We start from the raw sequence: 13,772 nt of genomic DNA, 5'->3' as shown, positions 1-13,772 counted from the left end.
TGGATGATGGGAGCTGTAGTCCATCAACACCTAGGGGGCTGTAGCATCCCTATCCCTGGTTTAAGGGTTTGCATAGAATCAAATAGTTATAGAGGGGCTTGCAGGCCATCCACCCCTCTGCTTAATGCAGGAAATCCAGAACTAGACCATCCCTGACATTGCTGCCCGGCCTCTGCTTGAAGATGTCCTTCTCTCTCATTTCTGCCATTTTTTGGTCATGAAAGGGATAGACATAGAGGGCTGGATGCAGATGAAGTTAGTAATTCTTTAATGCCATTGAAATTAATGGGAATTGTTAGTAATCACAAATTTCTCCCATTGATTTCAATGTGACTAAAGTGCGGCTAACTTAGTCTGGATCTGACCAGAATGTATAAGATCTTTCCCTTTTTCTGATACTGATGGCTTTGCAACTGAACCCAGAAGCCACTAGCAAATGTTCAATCCTACTCAAAAGCCTCACGCTTAGGTGAAATGGAGCTAGGGATGAACAAATTTCTGGTTTCTGTTTTTCATTTTTTCAGTCGTAAGGTCAGTTCTCCACAATTCCGCATCACTTTGCAATTTTTTTTTACAATTCCTCATGAAAATTAATCAACATTATAGTGTGAATTTTTCCTAATATACACATTTTTGTATGCAAACTTGCTTAATATACCTTTTTTTTGCAAATCAATTTCCCCTAATATAATGCATTTTTGTATGTTATTTTCACAAATTCATGCATATATATCCACACTTTACCCTACTATAGAGATGTGGTATACTTCGCTTGCCTGGAAGGATGCAAAATTCAGAGAAGTACAAATTTAGAAGGATGGCTGTATTTTGGTTCATGTAGTCTTTTGGTAAGTACAAATTAGGTAGCTTCTCCTTTAAATGCACGCTGAATCAAATTTCTCTCCCATTCCTACATTGAGCAGACAGAATACCTCAGATTTTCACTTAAAACCAGAGCTTGGAAAAGTTACTTTTTTGAACTACAACTCCCATCAGCCCAATCCAGCGTCCATGCTGGCTGGGGCTGATGGGAGCTGTAGTTCAAAAAAGTAACTTTTCCAAGCTCTGCTTAAAACTCATGGTGTTAATTATGATTACATCACATTTTTATAAAATGAGGCCTGTTTTGAAGTTCCAGGGCTGATCTTTAATGTGTTCTGGCTTAAATTATCATTCTTGTTGTTTCCTCTTTTTCTCACTAGTCCCTATGCTTCCTTAGGTGGAGATACAATAGCCTATGCTTCTTTCTGTAAGGATTATCTATTGTTGCTTAAGAATTTTCTGGTTATATGGCAAGACTGGAGAACTGGTCAGCCTCTTGTATTGTGTTTAATAGGCAAGATGGACATGCGCCATACCCTCATGTGGTAAAATGGATGGGCCTGTGCTGACCAGTAGGACAGTAAAAGAATACGAGTATCAGTATATCCAGGGGAATCTATATGTTTGCTGAGAAATACCTCCAAAAACCAGGTCAATTCTCAATTAGTCATACAGAGATTGGCACCTGAACCTTACGATCCTTATGCTGACATGTCACTTCGGCAGTCTGAGGACAGAGGGCTGAACACAGATGAAAGCCATCAGTTTGCAGGGCATCCATTAGGGGTGTGCATCACCTCTGTGTGTACCCTGAATGACAAAGCAACTCGGGGTGATTCAGAGCAGACTCTCATCTTCCCAAGTTGGATCGCACCATTAACAAGGCATGTTGAGGCACATCAGGGAGTCCCCAGTCTCCCAAGTAGTTCTGTTGCCTTGGCTTTTCCCAAAAGTTAAATGTACAATCCTTTCTCCCCTTTTCTGTTCTGAGAAATGAAACCTCAAGCTAACTGGGGAAGCGCCCACAGTTCCTGAGGGGAGCAGGGTGGGAGCAGTGAAGGGGAGGAGGAGGAGAAGAGAGGTATTTTGTTTTGATGGGTGGGTCTAAACAGTGAATTGTTTTCCTAGTGCGTTCCAATCACAGTGATTGGGGGGAGGAATAAACAGAATAAACAAGTATCCTACCACTGATTGGGACCAGGATATCTGAAAGACTGTCTCATCCCTTCTGTACCCAATGGATCATTGCATTCTGCAGTAGAGGGCCTCCTGCAGATACCATCCTACCACAAGGTCCATTCTGTATGATGTCATAATCATACAAAGCTATTGGGGTGACCTGCTTCTTTCCCAATCATTCTTTTTCATAACAATTAAAAATCATAATGCTCTCTCTTTTTTTCTTTACTGGGTGCATCTCCTGGAAAGGGATGTTAAGAGGAAAAACCCTGTGACCTCCAGTTTTTTATACTGAAAGTAAAATCACCTAGCATGATGCCCTTAGACCAATTTGTCTGAAGTTTGGAAGGTTTTTTATCCAGTGGCACCTTCCTCATATCCCCAGATTTCAAACTGATTGTCCCACAACATATTAGAAGAGGACGTGACTTCTGTTTTCTCACCCCTAGAACAGTTCAGTGTGCTCTTGTGACACTTTTTATTTTATTTTTAAAAATAACGTTCAAAGGTTCCCTGCATGAAAATGCCTGAACAAATCTGCCTGAAAAATGTCAGGCTTAATCCACTCTCGAGGGGCTCCTCTGCCTGTAAATTTCATCCAATTATGCAATAAGGAAAAAAACTATAGCTGTTTTTTAGATTCCCTGTTAATGGGAGCAAAACAGAGCTTAAGATTTTACAGATCAGATTTAGACCCAAATAACGAATCGTATAGGAATGACACACAGCAGATCTGAAAGAGATCAGGCTGCTTCCAAAGAGATCACATTTGGACTGAATAACTAATAGAAATGGAATGACGGAGAGCAGATTCAAAACAGATTGGTACAAATACAAAGCAAATCTTGTGGTTGCTCACTGCACACCCCTAGTGTCCATCAGGGTGAAGAGAAGAAACAGAGCTTAGAATATTACTTTTAAAAAGTAATAAATTGCAGTTACAATTACATGGCCCAAAAAGTAGTAATTACCGTTACAATTACAATTGCTCTGAAAGTAACTGATTACTTTACTTTTTCTCAAAAGTAATCATTACAATTACATTTCAGTTACTTTTTTGGAAAAAACACCTACAAGGTGCTGGCCTTGGCTGCTGCACATCTAGGTAGCCTAAAACAACATTAAAAATAAACACACACATACAGAGATAGAATAATTCTTTTTATCCATAAGATAGCAATGGTAGTCTCTCCGCTAGTAAGGGAGTTGGGGAGGGAGGCAGAGGCCACTACTCAGATCTTTGCACGTCAAAGCAAGTACAACCCCCCCCCCTCAGCCAGCAAGCATAATCTCTCTCACTTAACCACCTCCCAGACCCTGCCCTGCCTCCAACCAAGGGACACTCACCCAAGCAAACACTTTCCCCTGAGAAGCAAAAAAGTTAAAATACTGCAAATGTAGCACAGTAGCCAGAGAGGGTGGTGGAGGCCATTTTGTGTGCCAAGTGCAGACACAGTATTCACACACACACACACTGTCATCTTTCATCTCCACAATTCTTTATCTCCATTCTGCTGCTGCCTCCCTCTCTTTTATCCATGTTCTTGCCCTCCCCTCCACATTCTTCTTCACCACCACCATCCATTTTTTTAAACAATTGTTTTCTCCACTCTACCCTGTCTCATTCTCCACCTCCTCCCTTGTTGCCTCCTACCCTCCCACAGATGAGGGAAGAGCGACGCTGCACAGAAGCCCAGTTTGAAGCACATGATTTTCATCCACAAATCAGAGGAGCAGAAGACTTCCCCTGCTTTCCTCCCCATGTAATGACCAAACATAATGCTGAAAACATTACAATTACTCCTTAACAGTAATAAAATTACTCCTCATTCTATTACGATCAAAATGTAAAGGAATTACCCACTCATTCCTCAAAAAAGTAATGTATAAGAAGTAATTATTTACTTGTAACGAATTACTTCCAAGCTCTAGGAAGAAAGTGGCCTGCTGTTGAGTGGCTAGTGCTACAGCAGTCTTGTTCAGGGCTGTCATGAGTCTTGGATAGGGCTGTTGTTGCACTAGTGCTATAGAATTACTACAGTATTAAGAATGGAGCCATTCAGGAGCACTGTCATGCTAGCCATAGTGCTATACAGCACTCTTGTTCGGGATAGAGTGCTGGAGATGAACTTCAATAGTTTGTTGCAGGTCTCCACTTGTTCTTTCTACGTTTAGCTTCAGAATTGTTGGAACAATTCCTATAACTGATATTAGAAGGGCATTCTATGAATTCTTTCCAGATTTTGCTCATATGTTGTCATTTTTTATATATATGAGAAATATTCCATTGCTTATTATATCAGCTGTTTTAGTGTTTTTGTGTTTCCCAGAAGATTTTAAAAATTGTTTATTTGTGGTAAAAGTAAAGGTAAAGGTGTCCCCGCACTTACAGTGCGAGTTGTTTCTGACTCTTAGGGTGACATCTTGCGACGTTTACTAGGCAGACCGTATATATGGGGTGGGATTGCCAGTTCCTTCCCCGGCCTTTCTTTACCCCCCAGCGTATGCCAGGTACTCATTTTACCAACCACGGATGGATGGAAGGCTGAGTGGACCTCGACCCCTTTTACTGGAGATTCAACTTCCTCCTTCCGTTGGGATCGAACTCCGGCCATGAGCAGAGCTTCGGCTGCGTTACTGCCGCTTACCACTCTGCGCCACGGAGTTTATCTAAATACAAGATTCTTAAGAACAGGATGATTGTATTAGTTCTGAACTAATTATTTGGTCCTGTGTGTGTCCAAATGGTGGTGAATGAGTCTTGTGACCCAGTTTTGCCTTGCTAAATATTACATATTGGATAAAACAGGTCAACCAACTGTTACATGTTTGATTGGTTCTGATTTATCTTTAAACCTTTCAGAAGTTACTGACTTCTATGAGCATTCATGATGGGGGAGCAGCAATTCGGCAGGTGGTTCCTCCCCCATTTGAAGTGCTTTCATTATGACACGTGAAGAAAACCTTTTGTGTCCACAGCTCTAGGTCTGTGTAGTTCTCTTCGAGCATGTGGACAGGCTGGGATAAAACCCAGCTGCGGTTATGCCCTTGCCCTCCCCAGTATTCATTCACAGAACATGATAACATCTGGAAAAGGCTCTAATGTTTTCTGCATTTCTGTATTGGTGGTCTTGGTTATATATTTGTTATATATTTTTATTTAGTTAGTTTCTCTATACGCCACCCAACATTCAAGGCTGGTCACCATAAAAGACAATAAACAGCAATATATAACACAGTGTCAAGTAAGCAGTGACACTAATGTGAACAGCCAAGTTTTAACCTGGCACCTGAATGTTAGCAGTGTAGATGCCAGCTGATTTTTAATAGGTATTGGCAGAGCTTGCAAAAGTTACTTTTTTTGAACTACAACTCCCATCAGCCCAATCCAGTGGCCATGCTGGCTGGGGCTGATGGGAGTTGTAGTTCAAAAAAGTAACTTTTCCAAGCTCTGGGTATCGGTAGCAATTATACAGGCTGCATCCACACTATACATTTAAAGCCTCCTCCTCCCAAGAATACTGGGAATTGTAGTTTATGCCTCATAGACCTGCAATTCCCAGCTCCCTTAACAAACTACACTTCCCAGGTTCTTTGGGCGAAACGTGCTCTAAATTTGCTTAAGAACATAAGAAGAGCCTGCTGGCACAGGCTAATGGCCCATCTACTGCAGCGTCCTGGTCTCACAGTAGTCAACTAGATGACTATGGGAAGCCCACAAACAAGACATGAGCGCAAGAGCACTTTCCTCTCCTGCACTTTCTAGCAACTGGTATTCAGAAGTGTACTGCCTTCAGCCCTGAAGGAATAACATAGCCATCATGTCTAGTAACCATTGATAGCTGTACCCTCCATGAATTTGTCTAATACTCTTTTAAAGCCATCCAAGCTGGTGGCCAGCACTGCCTCTTGTGGGAATTAATTTCATAGTTTAACTATGTGCTATGTGAAGAAGTAATTTCTTTTGTATCTCCTGAATCTTCTAATATTCAGCTTCATTGGATGCCCACAAGGTCTAGTGTTATGAGAGAGACAGGGAGAAAATGTTTCTCTGTCCACTTTCTCCAGGCCGTGCTTTGAATGTGTTGTTATGGGTTTGGGGCTTGAGATAGATAGTTTCTATGAGTCCCCTTCCAGCTTCTGATTTGGAACCCTGCACCTGGAGGTGGGCTCTGCAGCTGAGAAACCTGCTCCACTGGTCAGATGAATCTCCTTTGTTAATCTAATAGAGTGGCCAGGTGGGTGAATGCGTCTGTCAAATGCCCATTAACTGGTGAATGGACCAGGGAGATCCTATTGTTATTGAAACTCTTCAGGATAGCCCCCCTTTGGGGCCAAAGAGAGGCTTATGTTTTTAGTTGAATCTGAGAAAAGGCTGGGAACTGTAGACATGCAGAGAGGCCTGCTCCCTGCATGATGGCTTCAGGATGCCTCCTATAAGCCTGATCGAAAAGCAAGATCTACTGGACTGCTGATGCTTTGAACCCCTCCATCTTATGCTCAGGCTGTGAATGTGTGTAAAAAACCATATTTCATAAAGATACCATAGACTCCCCTGACCATGATTCCAAGGAAACCAAACCCTGGACAAGCACAGGACTCCTGGAGATCTCTCACAGCTTGGAGATTGGGGTGATGTGCAACACTGGTGTCAAAAGTGGAATTACTTGACACAGATTATTTGACACAGGCTGCTTCCACAATGAGCATTGGGGGGTGTGTGCATGCGGAGGGGTGTAGCGATGGGGGGACAAATGAGTGCATTGCACCCCCAAATGATAATTCTGCCCCCAAATGAAAATTTCCATCAGTCCCCAAAGTTCTAGCATTGCAGTAACTTAAAACTTCACTTGAGCTTTTAGAAATACATTTAGACATCCAAAGAGAGGGGCAGGACAAAGTTACCAAGGGATTACAAATACAGTGTTGTATTCTGTTAATAATAAATTTGAATTTAAGAAGTTTGTCTTGAACAGGGCCCAGTAGTTGATGGAAGGAGCCAGGAGGAGAGGGAAAAGGAGCAGGAGGGATTTGGCCAAGAATGTGACTGCATGTGATCAATACAGTTTTCCTCAAGAATCCACAGTATCTTTGTCTCATGGATAAAAGGGGGTAGATACCAAACACAGCAAATATAAGAATTAAAAGTGTGAATAAGTGAACACAAATCTTGATAGATGGGGGAGGGAGTTGGCAAATCTAAGGGTTTGCAGTTGGAGGAAGGCAAGGTGGGAAGGACAGTATTGTGATGGACTAGAGAGCATCTCCGCCCATGGTTGCTAATTTAATGATTTTCCTACTAAAATCTAGCATTTTAAGTGCATTTCTGGTGACAAATTTTCCTGTCTGGTGGCTAGTGGGAAATCTAGTGGGTGTCAAGCATTTTATGGTCAGGATTTGGTAATTTTTACAAATACTTCAATTCCTCATAACACTTTCACAATAATGCAAAAATGTTTTCAAACACGGTGTGTAGTGGGTCAAGGTCAGATTTTGGTGGATTTGGGGTGTGGCTGTGGTGAGATTTTTCTTTCTTGTTGGCAACACCAATATCCCCTTCCCCTGTAATGCTCAAACAGCCTCTATAGGTGGTGAGCGCTATTAATGTATCTGTTGGGTGTGCCTAGCAGCCTAGACTAGTCCAGGGCAGGACCTGAGAAGAAGCAGAGAGGTGAATGAGCTAGCTACTTAGCCCAGGTAATCAGGAGCTGGAATAATGTGTCTGCGTGCGTGTCCGGGGGACATTTCTTCCCGAGTTTGTTAAAAACAGTTGAAAAAGATATCCTTTCAATCATTTCAAGCTGGTTCCATTTCAAAATAGTTTTGAAGAGTATAATTTGGCTAGAGCCTTAGTGGCAACAGTTTACACTTCCACCCAATTGTGCAAATCATTATGAACAATTCATCTTGTTTAACTTTTCTCATGCGAACCTATGTGCTACCAAAATAGGGTGTGAAACATTTAGGGTTGCCAGGTTCAGGGCCTGAGACTGATCCTGTATCTTTAGGAGAAGAGAAAGTCAGCCAAGTGCAGGTGTTCATGCAACATTGTAATGGGAAAAACCACAAGGTGAAATTCTCCCTTCCCCCTGCACAACTTTTAAAGATACTGTACAGAAGACCTCTTGGAGGCTGGGCCTGGCAACCAAGAGGTCTTCTGTATCTTTAAAAGTTGTGCAGGGGGAAGGAAGAATTCCATGTTGTGTTTTTTCCCATTAATAGTATTGCAAGAACACCTGCACTTGGCTGACTTTCTCTTCTCCTAAAGATACAGGATCAGTCTCAGGCACTGAACCTGGCAACCCTAGAAACATTTGCTGGTAGAGCCATCAGAAACAGTGTTAGCTGGCTATCCCAGGGCCTTTCTATAGAACAGAGGTGTGTGCTTGCACAGTTAATTCTAGCACCTGTTGTTCAGAGAGATCTATAGTTCCCGTGTGATGCTGTCAAGCATTTCCTTATGAAAAGTGATGTTTATAGGTATTAGATTTTTGGAGCATCTGCAGTGAATGGTTGCAGGAGGAGAGGATTTATATTGCACTCTTATGAATGGACAGTGCAGTAGGATCCACTGAATGGAGAGTGGTCTAGATTTTTTTAAAATTCAAATTAAAACAGCTGAATCCATTGAAAGTTATAAAAACTAATAGTAAGGGGAACAATGCCCATTGTTGAGCAAGGCTGAAAAAGTACCTCCATTGTGACACTCCCCCAGCTGGATGACTTGCCAGGAAACTTTGGCAAGTTCAACTCTTTGTGGGGAGTAAGGCAATCGGGAGAGAGGTGGAGAGAGGAGAAAGAGGATCTTTGAAAATGTAAGTAGGATTTCTTAGTACAGTAGGGCCCTACTCATACGGCAGGTTATGTTCCAGGCCCCTGCCAAAAAGCGAAAACTGCCAGAAAGTGGGGCCCTACTGTATTCCAGTCACTGGGCTCCAGCTGACAGTGATCAGCTGGAGTGTGCGAGCTCCCCACATTACAGCTGATCGTGCGCTCCAGTTGATCAGCTGGAGTGCGCAATCAACTGTAATGCGGGGAGCTCGCACACTCCAGCTGATCGCTGTCAGGTGAAGCACAGTGGCTGGAGCTCCCCACGCTCCAGCTGACTGCCCCACTGCCGCCGCCGTATTAGCAGAACACTGAAAAGCAGGTTGCTGAAAAGCGGGACCCTACTGTAGTTTCATTGTGCTGATTCTCTTCCTGTCCATGAAGACTTAGTACCCTGTGGGACATGCATTATTTTCAAAGGATGATGCTCAGAACCAGTTTAAATGCTTCAGGTGAATTGGCTTGATTACAAGAAGGCTGCCTCCAGGTTTTGAAGGGTCTTTTGCTAAGATGTCCTCAGAGGGTCTGACTTTTTGCTGGAGTCTCCGCAAGAGGCTCATGACAGCAAATGAATGTCAAGTCCAGAGGTATCAGGTGCCTCAGATTCAGTGGATGAGGACAGGACTGCCCCAGTTTCTCACTTTCTCTATATTCTGTCCTAGGTTCAAGAGGATAATAAACATGTTTCAGAAATGTTGCAGGTGATGCAGGAACCATCCCCTGGTCTCCAAAAAGGAAGAACAAAGAAACATCATCTTTGAGAGGCCCAAAGACCAGGGGATGGATGCGAGTGGATCCGGGAGTTCAGGTGAGGAAATGTCCTGGGCTGAGAGGTAATTATTAGGAGACCAGTTAAAATTGGGTAAAAAGAAGGGAGGTCTCTGATTCAAGGAGACTTGGGAGGCATCCCGTTTGAAGGAGGGGGAGTGATATTCATTTTGGTTTCCTTCTGACTTTTCCTATAGCATCATCATCATCAGAGTCATCGAGTCCAATGGACTTAATCTTTCCCTTAAAGGAGAGAGTCAGGGGGGAGAAGCCTCCCAAAGTCTTCTGTCACCTAGAAGCATGGAGGAAAGGTACCACCACCATCTTCCTCTCTGCTTTTGAAGTGAAAGCTAAGCTCTCTGTATCAGTGTGATACAGCAGTTTGATTAGGGGGTGCCAATGTGACTCCAGAGGCATCCTCTGGTGTCCAAGGATCTCCTCCCCCCTTCCCTCCCTGCTGAAATTAGGCTTGAAACAAGCATTGTATTGTAGCCAACAAGATAGATTGCAGTTTGTGCTTGTTTATAGTGCCTGCAATAGTTTCCCTTCTCTGAAGTATCACTTTCTTTATTTCTCTTCCATCCAGACGATCTGATCGTAGAAGATCTATAGAGGGCATAAAACAAAAAAAAACAAAAAAACAAAACAAGTGAATAGAAGAACATGAGAAGATCCTGCTGGATCAGGCCAGTGGCCTATCTAATCCAGCATCCAATGAAAATTGTCTTGCTACACTCCTCTGTATATGTGTATGGGGGAAGTGTTGAGCTATAGACTGTTTGTGGCTTTTCCCCTCCGCAGGGGTGACGGAACCTATTAACATGGTCTGCCCACAGAGGCTGATTGGCTCTGGGGAATTTCCCGACTAATGATAACAGAGGCAAAAATTCCAGTTCTTGAAATAAGATTTATTCCAAGGCTGACACATTTGGGAACAAACCCTTCCTTTGCAAGGTAGGGTGGAAGCACTATTTACTGTAGAACAGCCATAGTTTGTTCACTAACTTGTTATGGGGCACCTGCATAACATAGTGATCAAAATGACTTCAGTAAACATTCCATGGATGGTTTACAACAATATATGTATATATGAGGAAAATAATACTATATCGTATATAGTATATATTATATAGTCCCCCCTGCTGAAACACAGCCCCTCCCCAACACTTCCTTGTAGAGAGGCAGTACAAAATAGTTTACAGCCTGGATTTAAAATGCAGTTTAAAAGCCTGGGCAAATAAAAAGAACTTCACCTGGTTCTATAAAACCCAAAAGGAAGGCACCAGGCAAGCCTCTCTAGGGAGGTTGTTATATAGCCGAGGTGCCACTACCAACAAGGCCCTATCCTTGGTAGCCATCTACTTCACTTCACTTGGTGGGGACACCCAAAGCAGAGTCCCCAAAGAGAATCTTAAGGTTCGGGTTTGTAGGAGGAGACAATAGTTCAGGTAACCTGGCCCAGTTTAAAATCCCCATACTGGCATCTTCAGAGTGCTGGTTACCTGAACTACTGTCCCCTCCTGCATACCCGAGCCTTAAGATTCTCTTTGGGGACTCTGCTTTGGGTGTCCCCACCAAGTGAAGTGAAGTGAAGTAGATGGCTACCAAGAAATGAAGATCAAGTGTAGTTAACAGTTTGTTTGTTTATTTATATCCTGCCCTTCCTCCCAGATTAAAGTCTACCAGCCAGGCCATTAGGCAGAGCAAGGCGACTCTCACTCAGGCTACACCCCCCACACCCATTTCTCCTGAGCTCCATGGTTCTTCCTTTCTATTGGAGGGCAGAGTTGTGTATGCCACATAGCCTGACCTGTGCCCCTTAAACCTGTGCAGTGGATGCAGTACCTTGGGTGCAGTACCAACACTTGTAACAAGTAATCTCTATTCCCTTCTCACCAGTTTCTTCTTTTGTAGCCATTTTTGTTTGCTTGTCTCAGACTTTACTTCCTTCTTCTTTCTTCTAGCTAGTATGTGTGAGTGCTAACCTGATGCTCTATAATGGCCACATGTATGCCTGTACTCAGAATGGCTTTCTTTTCCAGTAGTAACAAACCTTAAGTTTCTTTATTCTTTCAACCACCAGTCTTACCAGACTATTCATTTCTGCAATATGTACAAGCCTTCAGGATGGAGAATGCTATCCTGTCCACAGTGTTGAAGTAAAATTTCAGCTGTTGGTCCATGTGGCTTCTGTATAAGGAATGCAGGGAACATTATCTTGCTCTTCACCTCAGGCAGCAAAATTCCTTGGCCAAGGCCTGTGTACCAGGTGTTTCTGTTGCAGCGGATCTTCACCTTCACTGCCAAGTATGTATATATTTCAAAGTCAACTGAAACTTCATCTTCTGATTGGATTTTTGACAGACTTATTGACCTGTTCATCAGTTACATTAAGCAGCAGATTCAGATAAGCCCAAAGTTTGCAGGAGAAAAAAAAATTCTCAGAAGAACCTCCAAAAGAGAGATAACCCCCAAATCAGCCCAGTGATAACATGGTATTATGGAATGTTGACAGAGGAAAAAACCTGACATTCGCATGGGAGGGGTAATGGAATGAAGCGGCTGGAGAAGGTGGGAGACGGCAGAAATACATAGAGTTGAAAAGTGGAGAAAGAACCATCTCAGTGTGTGAATAGGTCGCTATTTGTTTCACACTGAGAAATTATTTTTAAATGTCCCCAGGGATGTGGGAGAGACCCATTGAAATCAGCTGAGGAATGAAAGATTTTAATGTAGCTAGGAGTGGGTGCTTCACATCCCTCAATCCAAAATGGAAGGAAACAATGCAAGCAGTCCAATAAAAACTGTGCGTGCTCAGAATAGAGTCCAATAAAAATGGTGCATGCATGGAATAGAATCTGTTGCAGGGGCCCATCTGTATACACCATTCTCTAAATGCCAAATCCCTACATAGCCAAAATGGCATCTTCTATACATAAGAGGGAGCGTTGGGGGAACCCAAAAGCTTGCAGAAGTATGCAATATCTATAGAAAACCTGGGGGAGGGAGACCCCAAACAGCCCAATGAGAATTGAGTGTGCTCAGTTAGCATGGAATGCCAACTGCCTGTCTGGGGAAGAACAACATTGATTATGTAGTTTCCACTTTTAACTCCTCCCCATCCTCAGTGCTTGACTTCTTTGCCACATTGGGCCCACCAAACGTTTTGCCCTATTAACCCCCAGACCTGGCTTACCCATCCCTCAGTTCATGTTCTCCACTTGTGCTTTCAGGCTGCCAAGTGTTTCTGGCAGAAGACAAAAGACCTAGATAACTTTGCTTGCTTTCAATTTGTGCTCTTTTCCTTCTCCTCTGCTATTTATCTGGCCAAGCAACATTACTACACCACCCTGATCCACACCCCTTCCAACAATCTCTGGAACCTACCTTTGATGCTGCACTAAGGCTTGGCCTCCACCCATTCTCTCCATGTTCTCCCACATTCTAAAAAAAAAAACCCTTCACTAACCCGTCCTCACTCTCTAACAACTGGCTGATCTTGCTTCCCCTCTTTTGCCTCCAAAGAGCATGCTGTTCACTCTCTTATCTCAAGTTTCTCTCTTCCAATTCTAGTCTTGACCCTCTGCAATCTGATTTCTACCCTCTGGGTTCCACTGAAATTACTGGAGACCTTCTAATTGCCAAAGGTCCCTACTATTATCCCTCCCTGACCTTCTTGATCTTTAGCTGTCATCTAGGGATGGAAAAGAAATTAATATAATTTGCATTTTAATGCGAGTCCACCTAATTTTGTAATGCAGTTTTCCAATCCAAACACGTGTGCATTAGGAAAAAGCATATATTTGGAGAAAGTCATCTATCAGTGAGCATAATATATAAAAATGGATTACATTAGGGGGGAAATATATGGCTTGTGAAAATGTACATATTTGGCAAAAGTGTGTACAAAAATTAGGGATGGATGAAGCTGAATCAATCAAATTCTCACTTTCCGAAACAATTTGAGAACTGAAACTCAGCCAGCCTTTGAAATTCACACTTCTTTGAATTTTCAGTGCACTTCACCAACCAATGTTTACAAAAATGCACGTTAGAGGAAAGTGGACAAAATGAATATATGAGTGAAAATAACATAAACATGCATTATATGATGAAAAATTGCTTGCAAAAATGTGTGATTATAGTCAAAACTGCCTCCAAAATATGTTTATTAG

The sequence above is a fragment of the Rhineura floridana genome, chromosome 11 (genome assembly GCF_030035675.1).
Source record: "Rhineura floridana isolate rRhiFlo1 chromosome 11, rRhiFlo1.hap2, whole genome shotgun sequence".
Taxonomy (NCBI): Eukaryota; Metazoa; Chordata; class Lepidosauria; order Squamata; family Rhineuridae; genus Rhineura; species Rhineura floridana.
This window is presented reverse-complemented; position numbering follows the sequence as displayed.